Source organism: Rhinopithecus roxellana, chromosome 6 (genome assembly GCF_007565055.1).
Source record: "Rhinopithecus roxellana isolate Shanxi Qingling chromosome 6, ASM756505v1, whole genome shotgun sequence".
In the NCBI taxonomy this organism is placed as follows: Eukaryota; Metazoa; Chordata; class Mammalia; order Primates; family Cercopithecidae; genus Rhinopithecus; species Rhinopithecus roxellana.
In genome coordinates, this window is record NC_044554.1 from 38,755,109 (window position 1) to 38,774,141 (window position 19,033).

The window sequence follows — 19,033 nt, forward strand, 5'->3', positions numbered from 1 at the left end:
AATGAAGCAACCAGATAGAAGGAACACAGGTCTCAGATGAATCTGCCATTAGGAGCTGACTAGACATTGGAAATACCTGACTACGTCTGGACTATTAGGAGAAAGAAAAATAAACTTCTGTTATGTTTGAGCCACTTGTCACTTGTAACAAGACAAAGGGAAAGGAATTTAGGTTTTTAGGGAAAGCAAATGGTAAAAAGGTAAATATATGGGGAAAACAAATAGAGTAAGATTTTGGGGGGCAGGTCCATCATGGTGCCGACTTTCTATCTTCTTCGTGGCTGTGAAACTTGCCCTGAGAGAGCATAGATGGAAGTCCTCACTTCTCCGAAGTGTCTGTTTTTAGGCAGAAAAAGGAAGCGCTGGGAAAGCTTATTTTTGCCTTTGTTGAATCTCAATTGCCTTCAGCAAAATAGCATATTTCAGGGTCGCATATTTTGATCTCCTACAAATGTAACAGACACAGAATGGCTTTTGTGTGTTTTGTTCTTTGTTGCAGCATGTACAGTTTATACCGTTTTTCGGCTGCCTCTGCAATCTCTTCTCCTACCACTGTCTCTCTGTAGCCCACTGGCTACAGTAGCCTCTCTCTTGTTTCTCAAATGGGAACACTCCTCACTCAAGAACTTTGCACACTCTCTTGCCAATGCTTTGGACTCTCTTCATAAACATCCCCATGGTTTGCTCTCTCAACTTCTTCAAGTTTCTGTTCAAATATTACATAAACACAAAGCCTCTCACTGACTACCTTATATATATACCTCTCCCCATTGCCTTAACCTCTACTGTGTTGCTAAAATCCTCTTCTGTTTTGCATGGTCTATATTTTCCTGATAAAATATGTGCCATAAGAAAATAAATTTCACTTATTTTACTTTCTTCTGTATCCTTACAGTCTAAACTAGGCATGTGCAGAAAATTGAGACCCAATAAACATTTTGAAATCGGTTAACAGAATGAGAAAACAAATTCCTCTTTTTTTTTTCAGGTGCACATGTCACAAAACAGATCATATGCTAGATCACTAAGAAATATCAACCCATAAGTTGCAGAAAGTTAAAATCTTATAGGCAATATTCTTTGATTAAAATCCAATGAGCTTAGATATTAAAAACTACTTTCACCTAGGAATCAATTTTAAAATGTTATTAAGAAACTCTTGGATGAGAGGATGATGTCGTTTGGATCTGTGCCCCCACCCAAATCTCATGTTGAATCCTAATCCCCAATGTTTGAGGTGGGGCTGAGTGGGAGGTGACTGAATCATGGGAGTGAGTTTCTCACGAACGGTTTAGTGCCATACCCTGGGTGCTGTTCTTGTGATAGTGAGTTGTCGTGAGAGCTGGCTGTTTAAAAGCATGTGGCACCTCCTCTTTCACTCTGTCTTTTGCTCCTGCTCTGGTCATGTGACATGCCTCCTCTCCCTTTACCTTCAGCGGCGATGATTGTAAGTTTTCTGAGGCCTCCCCAGAAGCCGAGCAGATGTCACCATGCTTCCTGTACAGCCTGCAGAACCATGAGCCAGTCAAACCTCTTTTCTTTATACATTATTTTGAGATTGCTCAAGTATTTCTTTATAGCAGTGCAAGAACAAGCTAATATAGAGGGTAAATATAAACAGAAATAACAGAATTTCTAACATACAGGGATGTATTTCTAACATTATAGGGATAAAAACACTATACATCAGGTTAGATGACTTTAAAGTAGTAACCAGAGAAAAAGTCATAGCCTTAAAAATGCAAAATAAGAACCATACACTAATATAAATAAATGAATTTAAATTCTTTAGGAGCTAGAAAATGAGCAAATAAAATAAACTAAAATAGAACACAAGAAAGAAAATTGTAAAGGCAAAAACAGAAACCAATTAGGTGGATAATGACAGATAGTATATTAAGATTATAAATCAAATCTTCATTAAAAAATTACAAAATGAATAAATTATTTAGTTTAATCAAGAAGAGAGGATAAAACACAAGTATAAAAATTAGTAAATGCGAAGGAGGGTATAACTATCAATATAGAAAACTTAAATTTAAAAACTTTTAAACCATTGCGCCACACCTCTGTACAAATTAATGTAAAATTTTACCTAAAATGAGTGATGTCTTAAAAAATATCTCACTTATCAAAATGGATCCCTGTAGTGACAGAAAGCTTAAATACATCAATTTTTATTTTTTTTAATTTAAAAAGAGAAAATAATAAAGACAGTAGCCTGAGCTGGTGTCACAAGGGTGAGTATTCTACCAAAAGGTGAAGCAAATAGTTTCAATGCCATATAAACTGCTTCAGGTAATAGAAAATAAACTGTCAAGTTCATTTGAAAAACTAAATATAATGTTAATACCTACATCTGATAAAGATAACCCCCTCAAAAGGAAATTTCAGCTGAATAACTCTCATAAACATTGTTGCAAAAATTGCAATTCTAAATAAAATACAATGTGAATAAATTTCAATTGAATATTATGAGTACATCATGACCAATCATAGAATATAACAGTAATGTCCAAAAGTTTCAATATGAGAAACTCTGTTTGCATAGTTCACCATATCATTAGACCTAAGGAAGGGCTATGCTTATTCCATAAATGCTGAAAAAGTCTTTAACAAAATTCAACAAACTTTCTTAAGAAAACATTCACGAATATAACAATGGAGGCATTTCCTTAACATATGGAGAAGTGTGTGGGCATTATATACATAATATATATATTAAATAAAATAACATATATGCCATACTGTGCATGTCAGCACAACTGTGTGTGTGTCTGCCCTAAAGCCAGCATCTTACTTAATGGGAAATCACCAAAGCCATTTCCATTAAGTCAGGCACGAGGTAAGTATTAACACTAAATTTAACGAGAAAGTTTAGCAAAAGAAAATTTTAATAAACTTGACTTTAAAAAACTTAAAATGTATTTCTGAAAATATACAAAAGTGGATGTGAACAAATGGAAAGTCATCTCTTGTTCCTTAATAGGTTGTCTCAATATCATCATCATATCAATTATTGATAAATTAATTTGAAAAATTAATGTAATTTCAGTAACCATGCCAATAAGCTTTTCTGGAGGTAGATGATTTCATTCTAAAGTTATATGGAAAATTAATCATAGAAAAATAACTAAGAAAATAGAAAATATTTGAAGAGGGAGTAGTGAAAATGTAAAAGTTTAACAATACACTTTTGTGGCAAGGCTTTGGGGAACTCCTATTTTGAACTCATGTATTGAGTGCTAAGAATGCAAGTTGATAAAGTCCCTCGGAAACTAAGCTTGGCAATATAAGCATAGTTACACATGCATTTTCCTGTGACCCACCAATTCTACTTCTAGGAATTTACCCTGAATATATACCTTCAAAAATATGAAAATGCATATGCATAAGTTTATTTGTAATTTCAAAATATTGATAACTGCCTCAAGGCTCAAACATAGGAGACTGTGATATGCACATACAATGAAGTACTCCATAAAGACAATGAAGATGTCCAGGATGCATATGGGAAGATTGGCAAGACATTTGTAAATTGTAAAATAATATGTAGTATGTGACATATTGCATATTATCTAAAAAAGAAAAGCGTTAAATAAACATACACTAATCTGATTATTTTTGCAGAGAAACACATGAAGCATAATGCATTGCTTACCTACAAAACTAACTAATGAGTTGCAAATCATTGATTACAACGGGAATTCATGAGTTTATATTTACAATGAATAGATAACAGCGTCAAAAAATAAATAATAAATAAAGAAGCACAATCAATAAATACATGTTGAAGAAGAGAGGAGTCTTTTGTATGACAAAATTTTAACCATTTGCTGATAAAATGCATGCTGGAGTTGGAAAATTCCCATATTGCACCCATTATACTAAAGATGAACGTATTTAAGAATCATCAGCAGATGCTAAATTGGAGGCAAGGGAGATGTTTGATTTGACTGAAAGTTAGAAATTTGGGTAGTCTGAAATTGTGTCAGTACAGATTGCATGTTATTTTTAATAGATAAAATAGTAAATAGAAGTCCACAACAAGAACAAAATACAACACAAAACCTTGACCAGATCATCAAATGTAACATCACCAGAAAATGCCAAATAATATCACGCACCTCTGAACATTATGAAAACATACTATTGCTTTTCTGATATACCAATGGGCCGCATAACCTGCATCTAACCAAAAGAAAAACCTCAGACAAACCCAAATGGAAAGACACGCTACAAAATAAATGACCTGTACTCTTTTAAAATACCAATATTATGAAAAACAAAGGCTAAAAAAACCATCTCAGTTTAAAGTGTCCCCAAAAAGTGGAAAAACTAAATGCACTGCATAATCCTGAACTGCATCCTCTATTGGATGAAAAAAAATGCAAAAGATATTACTAGAATAATTTCAGGAAACTGCAATATGGACTGTAGATTCGATGAAAGGATTATGTTAAACATAACAACGGGAAATCAGTTGCCTGAATTTGGTAACTGTTCTGTGGTATTTGGAAAGCACATACGAACATATTAAGGGACAAAATGCATGATATATACAAGCTCATTAAAAGTAAAAGGAGCTCTGTATGTATATTTTACTATGTAATATGGTATATATATTTCCTATCTGCTTATCCATCATCTATATCTGTTTAGAGATATGGCAAAATAGTAAAATTTGTTGAATCTGGGTAAAGAGCTTCTACTATTCTAGCAGCCTTTCTGCAATTTTTAAATATTCAAAATAAGATATTTAACATGAAGCATAAACACAAATGACAGGACAAATTTGCAAAGGTAGTTTGGCAGAAATATTATTAATATATAATGAGTTTTTATGATTCAAAGAATTTGGATACGCTGATAGGGCAATAAATGACATTAATGGATATGTTACAAAAGAAATCAAATGCATATAAATATTATGTTTTTTCTCTATAGAAATCCAATAATACAAAAATAAAAAATATTGTTATCAGTGAAATTCATTAATTTGTGGTTTGCTTTATTTGTAAGTGATAAAATGTCTGGAAAGGCCCAGGTATACAATGCTCATGGGGCTTAATTTGCTACAAGCTTTGAAGAAAGTAATTTGGCAGTATTTATCAGGATCATTAAAAATGTTTATATACTCTAGTCAATTAATCCCATTTCTGTAATTATTTTTTTAAATAAAATTATCTAGAAGGCAATCAAAAGTTGGTGTACATAAAGATGTTCATTGTACCACTTTAATAATGCAGAAGAAATGAAAATATACTACATATTTGTTGATCAATCATCTTATTAGACTGTTCTAAAATAATGTAAAATAAAAGCAAATTGTTGGGAGGAGATCAGCAGATATAGCTATATCTAAATTTTTGACTAAAATAATGGAATATTATAAAGATTCTAAAATAATAGCCTTTATATAACAGTTATTCCTATAAAAATGTATTTTATGTGAAATAAATGACATAGTATGAGTAAACTATCTCTATTTGGACTTCCATATACAGAAGTACTGATTGGAAGAAAACCTTAGTTCACTTCAGTCGGAAGTATCAGGAAAAATTTAAGTAATAGCTACATGTGATTGGATATGTGTCTATTCTGCAGGTGGAAATACAACTCAAATGGTTCAGGAGGATGTGCCATGTTATCTGCAAGAAACCAGGTGAAAAGTGGAGTGCTGCATTATATTAGCATTTTTGTAGCTGCAAGTGTACATATAGCCAAGATCACAGGTGACACTCAACCAAATGGAGTTGAGTGCCCTCAAGGATGAAATTCTGACAACAGTTCAAGTTGCCGTGGACACATGTCCTACTTCTTTTATCATTGACCATATAGTGTGTAATCATAACATAAAGTGAATGGTAATCAGTAGTGGACAACATCCAATAGAGTCAGCATCTCCTTGAGGAAGGTCAGATCAAGAGTGTGGGAGAAGTTGGTACAGTGGACAAAGATGGGAGATGAGACAGTGGATTGCAGGTGCTGCCTGTGTTCCACAGACCTTTCTCACTCTGTAGTCAAAAGCTATCCACATATTAGTTGTCTTTAAATCCACATTTTCTCCCTTATATAGCTACCTTGGAAGAATTATAAACTGAAAAGTTGTAGAGCTCATGCTTCTGGTGTGTGTTTTATTGATTGAGTTACTAGCATGTCTAACAAGGTTATGTTTTGATTATTCTCTAACCATTGGCCTCACCAAAAATACTTGAATACACAAAAAATAGAGCAAATGGTTGGGAGAAGACCAACAGATATACCCGTATCTAAAATTTTACTGAGCTATAATTATATATTATGTATGATTATTTCACATGAAAATAATTTAAAATAGGTGATTTATTAAAGATCTATGGTCTCCCAAAACTGCACTGTTTGATCAACTGATTTTTATTTACTTTTTAGTATTTAGTTTTTCATTTATAAAAAAATTGAAATTTAAACTTTATGTAATATTCTAATGTCTTGGCCATGTTCTCATTGCATCAATGTACCCTGTATAATCATAAAACTACCAGAAGGAGAATATCCTTCCAGTCCTCTCCCACTCCTGTCCCCAGAAAACCAAGCAGGAGGTGATGAGGAAATTCCGAGGAGAGAAATTACTCAGCTTCACAATATGACAAAATTGTAAATGTTTAATCTGCTGTTCCTCTGGTTCTTTACTTATGAACTCAGACACAAAAGTAGAGGAACGATCTGTTTATGTATAAAAAGCAGTTAGCAAAATTGTATTTCATTTCATTATGCACAGGATTTAAAATCTTATACAATGTTTGCTTTGTTCAATTAATTCTTACTCCACAAGCAAGTGACATCTATTTAGAATTAGATTCTAGAATGGTATTTTGAGCCAGGTTAATCAGAAAGAAAGACATTTTGTAAGTAATTCTCTAAACTATAGCCCTAAATACACAGAGTCTGTCACTTTGTTTGCAGTGACCTCACTAAGAATTATATTTGGCATCCGACCTGCACCGGATGACTCTCATCACTGTATTCACATTGCCCCTAGCTCCCTTGCATATTTACAATTCATAGGAATTTTGTTTCATGGAATTCAATCCTCATTATTGTACAGAGCAGTCTATAAGCTACAGTAGTAGATTGTTTTGTCACTTGCAGCAATCAGTGCCTGTCTCTAGGGAGACATTCCACTCACGTATCTGTTCTTCGGTCTCATACATCGAGACTCTTCACAGTTCAGGCGCTAATGATCTTTGCCACCAAACACTTATGTTCACACCATTTTAAAAGCAGTTTTAAATCCTTGGGCAAATGGTCAAATGCTTCTTCTGGCTATTTTCTTGGTAAGCGGGCTCTTTTTCATTAAAAAGGGACTCAAAATCACATGATGTATGAAGACAATAATTTTTTTATCCTTAACAGTGTTACAAAATCACATACACACACATACATAAATTGAAATTTGCTGTAGCTCAGAATTACGAAAATGTGTTTGACTTTTGTTATTATTGTGGTATTTTTAGTGATCTCTATAGAAATGGAACAGATGGCTTCATGTTATAATGGAAGAACAATTATCATTAAATGGTAATGATCTACAACGTGTGAGAAAGAGAAAAATATAAAATTCTTTTTATAGGTTTTGATGAGACATTTCTTTCATGTATAGGTAATAATTCTGTGCACTGCTCTATAATTTTGGGGGGATCATGGCAAAAATGTAGATTGAAAATATGTGCAAAGCTTTACTCACAATGGTGTGAGTTGCCACCTATCTTCACACCCTCTATTACACTATCACCTCTGCTTACGTTCCAGAGTCATACACAGAAATAAGCACAGGACAACGTGGGAATGGCGCCTAAAACCTTGTACAAGGTAGAAATGCAGCACAGAGCTGCACAGAGGAAGGATTCACTCTCTTAAAGGTTGTTGGCTGGGTGCAAGTCATGAAATAATGTTGTGAAGAAATTTAGAGGCAGCACTGTGGAAGAAAATCAGCATAAGAACATTCAATCAAATTATGTTCAGTAACTGCAAATGGAAGACATTGTTCATAGGGCATAGAAACCAGTGCTCTCTGCAGATGAAGAGGGGAGCAAGAAACTGACGAGGTTGGAGAAGCAGTTCTCTTCTCAATATTTCTCCAGGCTTAAAAACATTCTTGGCCCTACTTCACCACTGCCAAATCATTTCTTGGTTAGTGCCAAAACTTTACCTAGCTCTTCTAGCCCACAATACCACCCAGAAGCATCAGAGACTTTCCTCTGGAACCCACTAGGATACTAAAGCTATCTGGGCCACTGCTGCAGGTCAGGAAAAGCATTTGCATGATTCCTAGGGATTAGCATTTCAGGAAGAAGTAGAGGTAACCCACAGAGCCTAGAAAAAAATATTAAATTTACCTAAGTGTGATTTTTTAATTTTTTTATTTTTTTAGCTCATGCCTCTTATGACTGTGACCCTTGGGCACTGCTCAAATGGTATGCTTTCCAAGGACTAGTCATTTTATCGTCTGATCTGAATGCATTCTCTTTCTCATTTCCCAGCTGTAAACTTTACTCCCAATCTCTACTGTGTCCAATGGAATGGTTATTTCACTTTCAACAAATTTCCCTGAACTTTCACCTCTTCAGCAAATTTGAGACTTATGTCCTCACTTAAGCTGAAACATTTTGACACCTTGCTTGAAACAACATTGCTTTCTCTAACCCTCCATGTATCACCTGGTAGGAAATGGTGCTGTCCTCTACTGAGTGGTTCCTGACAAAATTGAGGATCAGTCAGACAAGCTCATGCAGAAATATCACCTTGTCTTATTCATTGTTTTTTTATTTTTCATACAAACTTTTCCTCTTGGTCATTTTCTCAGATCCAATCTTACTTTCCACTTTTATTCTTGAACAAGCTTGTTGGCTTAAATATCCAACATCTCCAGCATTTAGCAATCCTTAAATTCCACTTTCTAAACCTATTCTCAGAGCCACTTTATGGGTCTTGTTATTTCAAGTCTGCTCCACCTTTAAGATGTTAAATTGCTAAGTATTTCAGTCCTCCAATTCTTCTTTGTTCAAAATGCTGTAATCCTGCTTCAACATGTCTCAGGACTTCATGAAGATACTCATTCCATTGCCCCTGTGATTTTCTCCTTCTCTTCCTCCGCAAGTTGAGATTGCATAATCTGCTATTCTAACTATTCTCTTGCCTTTACCACTTTGATGATTTTTTTTCACATCTATCTTAAAAACCTAAACACTTTCATAGCTAAATATTTATGGAAAAACTGAAATAACCATTCAGGCTTTGGCCACTTCAAATGTGTGACTCCCCATCTGAGTTGGGCATAATTACTTATTTATTTGTAATTTTCTAGGTCAGTACACACTCTTCTTAGTCAGGAGTCCCAAATATTTTTGACTCAAATTTCTCTATATAATATAATGTTCTTCACTATGACACAGATTAACAAATAGTCCATCTGCTAAGAACTATTTTACCTGTACTCAGACAAGGCTGGGTACAAAGTCAATTAATATAATCTATCACATCAACAGACTAAACAAATAAAATTACATGAACATGTCAATAGTTACAGGAAAAAGCATGATAAAATTTAGCATACACTCATGATAAAAAAAACTCTTAGTAAACTAGGGATAGAGTTTGAAATCTACAGAGGGGAACTTTCTCAACTTGATAGATAATATCTACAAGAAAACTACAGCTAACATCACATTTAATGATAAGAAACTCAAAGCTTCTTCTCTAAGATAAGGAACAAGGCAAGGATATCTCCTGCTACCAATGTTTTCAATATCATGCTGGAAGTACCAGCTCAAGTAAGAGATAAAAAGGGATGGGGGAATAAAAGTGTACAGATTTGCAAGAAAAAATAAAACTGCCCTTATTAACAGAAGACATAATCCACTGTATAGAAAATCCAAAAAATCAAGATCTAAATTCTTGTAATTAATAAGCCCTTACTGCAAGGCATACCTGCATGAACAAGTAGAATTTAGATTGAACAATTCAATACCATTTATATTAACACTTGCCCCAAAAAAGAAGCACTTGTATATGACAAAATATGCACAAGAGATATTTAAGGAGAACTACAAAATTCTTATGAAAGAAATAACAGAACTAAATAAATGAAGAGATATTCCTTTATTTTGGATAAGAAAAATCATTATTGTCAAGCTGTGTGTTCTTCCCAACTTAATATATAGAGTCAATGCAATCATAATAAAAAACTCAACAAGTTAATTTGTGGGTGTCCACACATTGACACTAAAGTATACAAAAAGAGGGAAAAGACCCAGCATAGCCAACATGATATTGAAGGAGAGCGAAGTTAGAGGACTGACACTATTGGACTTCAAAATTTACTTTAGAGTGCTGGTAATCAAGACAGTATAATATTGGCAAAAGAATAGACAAATAGATCAATGAAGCGGACTAGATACGCCAGAAATAGATCCATATCAATACAGTCAGTTGATCTTCGACAAAAAAGAAAAGGCAACAAAATGAAGAAAAAATAGACTTTTCAACAAATGATGCTGGAAGAAGTGAACATTCATATGCAAAAAAAGGGAATCTAGACACAGGTCTTATACCCTTCATGAAAATTAACTCAAATTGAATCATAGACCTAAATGTAGAACACAAAGTTATAAAACTCCTAAAATATAACATAGGAGTAGATTACCCAGGATTTGGCACTTTTTAGATATAACACCAAAGGTACAATCTATGAAACAAATAATTAATAAACTGAACTTTATTTTAAATATATATATATATATATACACATATATGCTCCGTAAAAAACCATTTTTAAGAAAATAAAAAGAGAAGCTCCAGCCTGGAAGAAAATATTTGTAAATTACATATCTGATAAAGGACTATTATCCAAAATATGCAAAGAGCACTTAAAACTCAATAATAAGAAAAACAACTCTATTAAAAATTGGGTGAAAGTCCTCAACAGACTCCTCACCAAAGAAGTTATATGGATGACAAATACACACCTAAAAAGATGCTCCATGTCATATGTTATCAGGGAAATGCAAAATAAAATGAAAGTAGAAAGGCACTTCATACCTATTAGAATGACCAGTATTCAGAACACTGGAAACAGCAAATGCTGGCAAGGATGTGGCACAAGAACTCCCAGTCATTGCTGATGGGAAGGCAAAATGGTGCTACTACCTTGGAAGACATTTGGTTGCTTCTTACAAAACTAAGCACACTCTTACACCACATTCCAACCATCATATTCATTGGTATTTACCCATATAAGTTAAATATTTATGTCCACATCAAAACCTCCACATGGATGTTTATAGCAGCTTTACCTGTAAGTGTCAAAACTTAGAAGCAACCAAGCTATCCTTTAGTAGATGAATGAATTAAACCTTGGTGGTACCTTCAGAAAATAGAACAGTATTCAACAGCAGAAAAATGAGCTATTGAGTAATGAAAATACATGGAGAAAACTTAACTCTATATTACTAATTGAGGGAAGTCAATCTGAAAATGCTACATACTATATGATTCCAAATATATGACACTTTGGGAAATGCAAAAATACAGAGACAACAACAAGTTCGGTAGTTCCAGAAGTTAGAGATGAGGGAGAGAGGAATAGGCAGAGCACAGAAGACTTTTCAGGCATGGAAACCACTCTCTGTGATGCTATAATGGTAAATACATGTCATTATACATTTGTCCAAAACCCACAGAATGCACTACGTCAGGAGTGATCCTCATCTAAATTGTAGACTTTGGGTTTGAATGATGTGTTAATGTAGATTGATCAATTATAACAAATGTGCCACTCTGGTGGGTAAGTTGATAATGAAAGAGATTGTGTGTGTGGGTGCATGTGGTACATGAGAAATCTCTGTGCCTTCTTCTCAATGTTGTTATGAAATGAAAACTACTCCAAGAAGTATTCTATTAAAGTATTCTATTCTATTAAAAGTAATAATTGACTGAGCGTGGTGGCTCACACCCAGCACTTTGGGAGGCCGAGGCGGGTGGATCACCTGAGGTCATGAGTTCCAGACCAGTTTGACCAACATGGAAAAACCCTGTCTCTACTAAAAACACAAAATTAGTCAGGCGTGGTGGCAGGCACCTGTAATCCCAGCTACTTGGGAGGGAGGAGAAATGCTTGAACCCAGGAGGCAGAGGTTTCAAGGAGCTGTGATTACGCCATTGCACTCCAGCCTGGGCAACAAGAGCAAAACTCCGTCTCAATAAAATAAAATAAAATAAAATAAAATAAAATAAAATAAAATAAAATAAAATAAAGTAAAGTAACATAAAATAGACGTAATAATTATTGTAAGGGGTGAGGTTAGAATCCATAAACTGTGGAGTATCGTCTTGAGATTTAGTGGAAGAGCACCATGCAGTCTTCTTCTGATTTCTCTGTGGAGCTGCTGGAATGTCACTCAGGAAATGTCATTGTGGGTCAGATTTAGGAATCTTTTCAGGGAAAGATTTGTGAGTTCTCTTGGTTGTATTGAATTAATGTACCTAAAGTGTCCCAATGTAAATGCACAGTAGTCCACTGGATGTACTCAACACGTAATCGTGGGTTACATAGAGACAATTGAGATTCATCATAATGAATTCGGGGTTCATTTTATTGGTGAGGGCAGGTTCACCCAGGAATTGTACATACAGTGAAGAAAATTGTACATACAGGGTTCTACATACATATAGAACCCTGAAGGCAACTGGCATTTAATGTTTGAAAGAAGGAAAAGGGGCCGGCATGGGGGCACAATCTATTATCCCAGCATTTGGGGAGGCTGAGGCAGGAGGACTGTTTGAGCTCAGAAGTTTGAGACCAGTCTGGCCAAATCCTGTCTGTTCAAAAATGAAAAAATTAGCTGGGCATGGTGGCATGCACCTGTGGTCCCAGCTACTCGAGAAGCTGAGATGGGAAGCTGAGGGCTTGAGCCCAGGAGATCCAGGCTGCAGTGAGCTGAGATGACACTACTGCACTCCAACCTGGGCTACAGAACAAGACTATATCTCAAAAGCCCAAAAACAAAAACAAAGAAAAAAGGAAAAGCACTCCACAAAAGTCAGAAAAGCAACAGAATTAAAACTAGAAAAATAGATTTGCATAACCATAGGATGGATGAGTTTGAGAAACAGAAGCGTATCTATGCAGCATCTAATAATGGAGAAAAGAAAGGAGTTTTGTTTAGGACCATTCTTACTTTTCAGTACCCATGAGGCATCCAGTGGCATGCCATTGTTTCAAAAGAAAAAATGAAAACTCAGTTCTAGAAATCTCAGGCTTTTTCTTTGAAATAATTTTGCTTTTTCAGAAGAGTTGTAAACATAGTACAGAGTTTCTGTAAACATGTCACCCAGCTTCCCCTAATGTTAACATCTTACATAACCCAGGAATATTTATCAAACTGAGAAATCCACATTGGCACAATACTAATGCAATACTAGTGCCTTTATTCACATTTCACTTTTTCCACTAATGTCCTTTTCACTAATTTCCTTTGATGTCCCAGGATACACTCCAGGATGAAGCATTGTATTCCCTTGTTATCTTTCATTAGGCTCTGTCTTTGCCAATCAAGCTTTCATAAGAAAAGTACCAGACACTGAGTGTCTTAAAAAACAAACAGTTATTTGTCTTAGCTCTCGGGGTGGGGACGTTCAAGCTCAAGGCCCTGGAATACGTGGCATCTGGTGAGGATACTTTCTGGTTTGCAGATAGCTGTCTTCTCACACTGTATCTTCCTATGGTGGACAGTGAAGGATATGGTCCTGTCTCTTCTTCTTTATAAATGCACCAAAATTTTAACCACATTGCTTAGGAAGAACCACAAGGAAACAAAGAATGAGGCCACTTTGCCTAATAAAATGTGTTAATTCTGTGTTCTCTTTTCCCATTCCTTTACTTTTTCCCTTAAACCAGTTGATTAGCAAAGAGGGCTTTTTCAATGTTAAGGATGACAGAGAGAAAAAAAGTAATTGCATTTTTAGCAATTAAGTAGTTTTCTTGATTCTTTGGAATTCTAAACTTAAATGGTATTCCCAGTTTCCGAATAAACAGGAACATAATTTATAAGATATTAGGGCAGTTATATAAGATATCCAAATTATCTATGTATTTTCATTTACATAACTTTAATAGCTCCTAATTGCATGTAAAATACATAACAGTAAACTGACCGGGCACAGTGGCTCACTCCTGTAATCTCAACACTTTGGGAGGCTGAGGTGGGCGGATCACCTAAGTTCAGGAGTTTGAGACCAGCCTAACCAACATGGAGAAACTCCGTCTCTACTAAATAATAAAAAATTAGCCAGGCGTGGTGGTGCATGCCTATAATCCCAGTTACTCAGGAGGCTGAGGCAGGAGAATTGCTTAAACCTGGGAGGCAGAGGTTGTGGTAAGCCAAGATCGCACCATTGCACTCCAGTGTGGGCAAGAAGAGCAAAACTCTGTTTCAAAAAAAAAAAAAAAAAAGAAAGAAAGAAAGAAAGAAAAAAGAAAACCAGTAAATTATTTCTAATCCATGTAATTATTTTCAGGAGGGATTTAAAATTTATTTATTTCAGAATTAATTTAAAATGCAAAGTGCAACAATATATCTCAAATGAGGAAATCAAACAAAAACAATATTTAAAAGAAATGCATTGCAAAGAAGGGATATATGAAGAATTAATTATCAGTATATCAACATAACAAATTAAAGAGGTGATCCTAGGATCATTGTTATATAAATACTTGATAAATTAGAAAACTAGTGAAATTAACTAACTAACCCTTTAACATAGTTTGTGTCATTTGGTCAATCAATATATATATATATATATATATATATATTTTTTTTTTTTTTTTTTTTTTTTTTTTTTTTTTTTTTTGAGGTGGAGTCTCGCTCTGTCGCCCGGACTGGAGTGCAGTGGCCAGATCTCAGCTCACTGCAAGCTCCGCCTCCCGGGTTTACACCATTCTCCTGCCTCAGCCTCCCGAGTAGCTGGGACTACAGGCTCCCGCCACCTCGCCCGGCTAGTTTTTTTGAATTTTTTTAGTAGAGACGCGGTTTCACCGTGTTAGCCAGGATGGTCTCGATCTCCTGACCTCGTGATCCGCCCGTCTCGGCCTCCCAAAGTGCTGGGATTACAGGCTTGAGCCACCGCGCCCGGCCAATATTTTTTTTAATTGAGGATTTGGTCATGTCTCCTATCTCCTTACCCACATACTCAGTAGAAGTTGCTATGTGTATGAGTGGCAGAATTAAAATTAACGTGGCACTGTTTGGTGCAGAGACATGAACCACATGATCTATCTTTATTACTCAGCCTTCATGTTATAATTTACCAGTTTGATTTTCATTTTCAATGAAATCGACAATTCGGTTACAGACGATAGTGGCCTGATGGACCATGTAACTGGCAGAAATAACGCACCATTTAAAGATTTTGTTCTTCATCAATATGTAACTAATAATATCCTCTTCTGTGTGCATATAGCTTTTTATTTCTAAAAGAAAATCTCCATTCACATGAATTAACTTTATCATTTCTCCATAACTAGACTGAGGAAAACTATGAATCTCCTGTGGGTCACTAGACAATATTTCTCAAGTTGTCAGTACAGACCACCATACAGTCTCCTGTTCTGTTCATTCTGATCTATCTGCAAATCTCAGGATGAAACTAATATCAGTAATTTGGGCAAAAACAGTAATTCCAATATTGATCATATTTCAAAATTTTGTAATACAACATTGTTCAAAATAAACTATTGCTTGTAGAAGTTTCAGAACAAACCCATATAACCCCTCACTACTATATGAATTCATTATTCTTCATCTTGTATTATGACTTTAGTTTTCTTTTTTCTACCCCAGTTTCATTTCATTTATTAAAGTTTACCTTGTTACTTGCATTTATATTTACAAATCAATAATCTGCATTTTGTTACAAGATGAGTTATAAAAATAAATGAATAATTCGATATAGTTGGATACATACATTGACACCAGTGAATTCCTTTAAATCAGAACATAGTCTAATAAGATGGTGCTAATTAACTTTTCTTCTGAGGAAATCACAAGTCAGATTTCTCATCAAGGAGAAGTTAATTTAGTTCCCTATGGCCATGTTTAATGACCCAGTGGCATTTGCTTTAACATTATGGGCTCAGATATTCAAGGCTGGTTTCTCAGATAGTGGTTTATTTTTTTTTTTAATCATTCTAACTACATTTCGAGGAGTAAGAACTAAGCAATAATTTTGTCCTCTAAATTAACAAATTGAACATAATTTAGCATGTCCTATGCAAATTGAGTTTCTAAAAAATAACGATAAAAGGCAAAATTATTCCAAAAACTAACATTTGTGGGGTTTTTTCTTTTTTTTTTTTTTTTTGTTAAACACATTTTTCATTAATCTAGTCAAAGTCCTGATCTCGGATACTAGACATGGGCTCCGATCCCAGAACTCTGCTCTGACTTACTGCACCTCCTATGCATTTTCATTTATAGGTGGCCTGGTTGATATCAACAACATGTGAAATTCCATTCATGATGCAGTACCTAAGACACATGAGGAGCTGACCACCCGTTGCCTGCCAATGGTGCTGCATGCCACACTGGCCTGCTTATACCTCAGAAGATGGAGCTTTACAGTTGACCTCGAGCCATGTTTAGTTTCCCACGTGCTGGTTCAGAAGTCTCACCAGCTATTAAAATTTGGTCTACAGTCAACATCATGCTTACTGGTGCAATATTTTTGGCATTAGCATAAAAGCAGGACAAAGAAAAGAGGGCTACTATCACTGTTATCATTTAACGCTATTCCAAATATTCTAGCAAATAAAGTAAGATACAGAGATATAGAAATTTAAAATAAGATATTAGGAAAGAAGCAAACTTATCATTATTTTCTACAATAGGTTGATCTGCTTTCTATTGCTGTACAGGAAATAGTCCCCAAACCATCCCCTGGGAACTGAGTATTAAAACTGGGACTGACATGGCACCTCTCGGTGTAGTCGCAGGTCTGACCTGTAAGGTCACAGCATGGTGACTTCAGAGCAGCCAAGATTGCTCACCCGTTTTGACCTGCGACTCTGGAGAACAAAATTCAGTTGTGCTACTCTTTATGACTGACCTCAGAGATCACTCTGCCTCACTTCTGCTATATTTTCCAGTTATAAGGGAGTCCCAAGCCTGCAGGTTAATGTGAAGGAGACATAGACCTACTTTCTTGATAGAAGAAATACCAAAGTCACATAATAGAAGAAGCCCCAGGAATGGGAAGGATGGTTGCAGCCCTGTTGAGGGCTGTGTGCAACACAGTGTATGAACAAGATATTCTACCTGGAAGACAACCACAACCAAAACAACTGAAATCCTATTAGATCTATTATGAAGACTCAGCAATGTCACCTATACAAAATAAATGCACAAACTTTAATACCTTCTCTGCTACCTAGAACTAATTGATTAATTTATAATAGGGAGAAAGTATTTCATATACAGTTACTAAAATTATATATGTATATATTTTTGTCATATATAATATATTCATATTCATATATATATATCATATTCTACAGGATGAAACCAAAACACTTTATTATAATATTTGACTTGTTTTAAAATGGGATTTGAATATATGCAGAAACGTAGTAAGTTTCTAAGTGGAAATATTTAATTTGGTATGAATACACATATATTTTATATATTTCAATGAAATTTCAAGGGATTTAAATTTTTCAGTGAGTCCATAATCATTCTAAAGTACATTTATAAAAAAGATATCTAAAATTAGCAATACCTGCTTAAAAAACAGAAGAGGGAAAATTTTATTACCAAATAATAATTGAATAAAGCTATAATTATTAAAATTATAAAATATTACTTCAAGGAACAATCAGCTACTCAATAGAATAAAATGAAAATTGCATACATAGATATAAGTACAAATTTGGATATATTATAGAAATGGCATTGGAAATCAATGGATAAAGTTAGATCAGAAAGAATCTACTTGTAAGTATGAAAGTTTAATGTTTGGAGTAAAAAGAAAACATATACAAGGCTCACATTTAAAACACAAAAGATTAAATACCTGATGTATTAAATAGTAAACTGCAAAAACTAAATCATAAAGATACAAATGCAGAGAGCTTAATATAATGATAGAAATATAATAAAACATAAACAAATAAGTGCTGTAGAGGTAATCACAAACTTATAAACTTTAAGAAAATTATTGATAATTTTAAAAAGTAGATATAACAAATATATCTTAGTAAAATTTAAATGCAAAGGAAAGAGAGAAGGAGAAAATCAAAAGATTAAAAAGATTTAATATTATAGGAAGTCGTTGAAGCAGCATGTTAAAGAGGAATATGCTAGAGTAAATATTGGCATAATTCTAAACAGGTAGTTTACAGAAGAAATGCAAATATTTCAAATAAAGATGTTGTCTATATTAGCATCATGTATTTTAGCATTGCTCTTCTAGCAAATTCACACTGCCTACAAGAAATGATAAAACAGTTCGATAGATGTTGATAGATGCAAGAGAGTGAGCTCTTTCACTCTCTGTGGGAATTATAAACCAGTACAACCTCTTGAAAAGTCATAAGAATCCATTAAAATTAGTGTGCTTTTTGCAAAACCAATTTATGTCCTAGGAATTTATCCAAATAAAATAAAAGCAGTCATACAAAAATAATTTTCCAAAATTCACTCTTAAGCATGCTGGACATTGGAATCATGTGGGAAGCTTTAAACATTGTTGATGCTTGAATTTCTAATTTGATTGAGCTGGTCCCTCAATTTTTACATTGTGGACTTGTAAAAATTCTCATTGGAATCTAATTATGAGTTAAGATGAAGAACAACTAATCTAAAATGTTCAATAAAGCTTTGTGTATATTAATGAACGACTTTGAAATAGACTAACTCTTGGGAGAACAGCTAACTGTGGTAAAGTATTATTATGATGAAAACTTTGAATCATTAACATAAAACATGGTTGAATAATAATA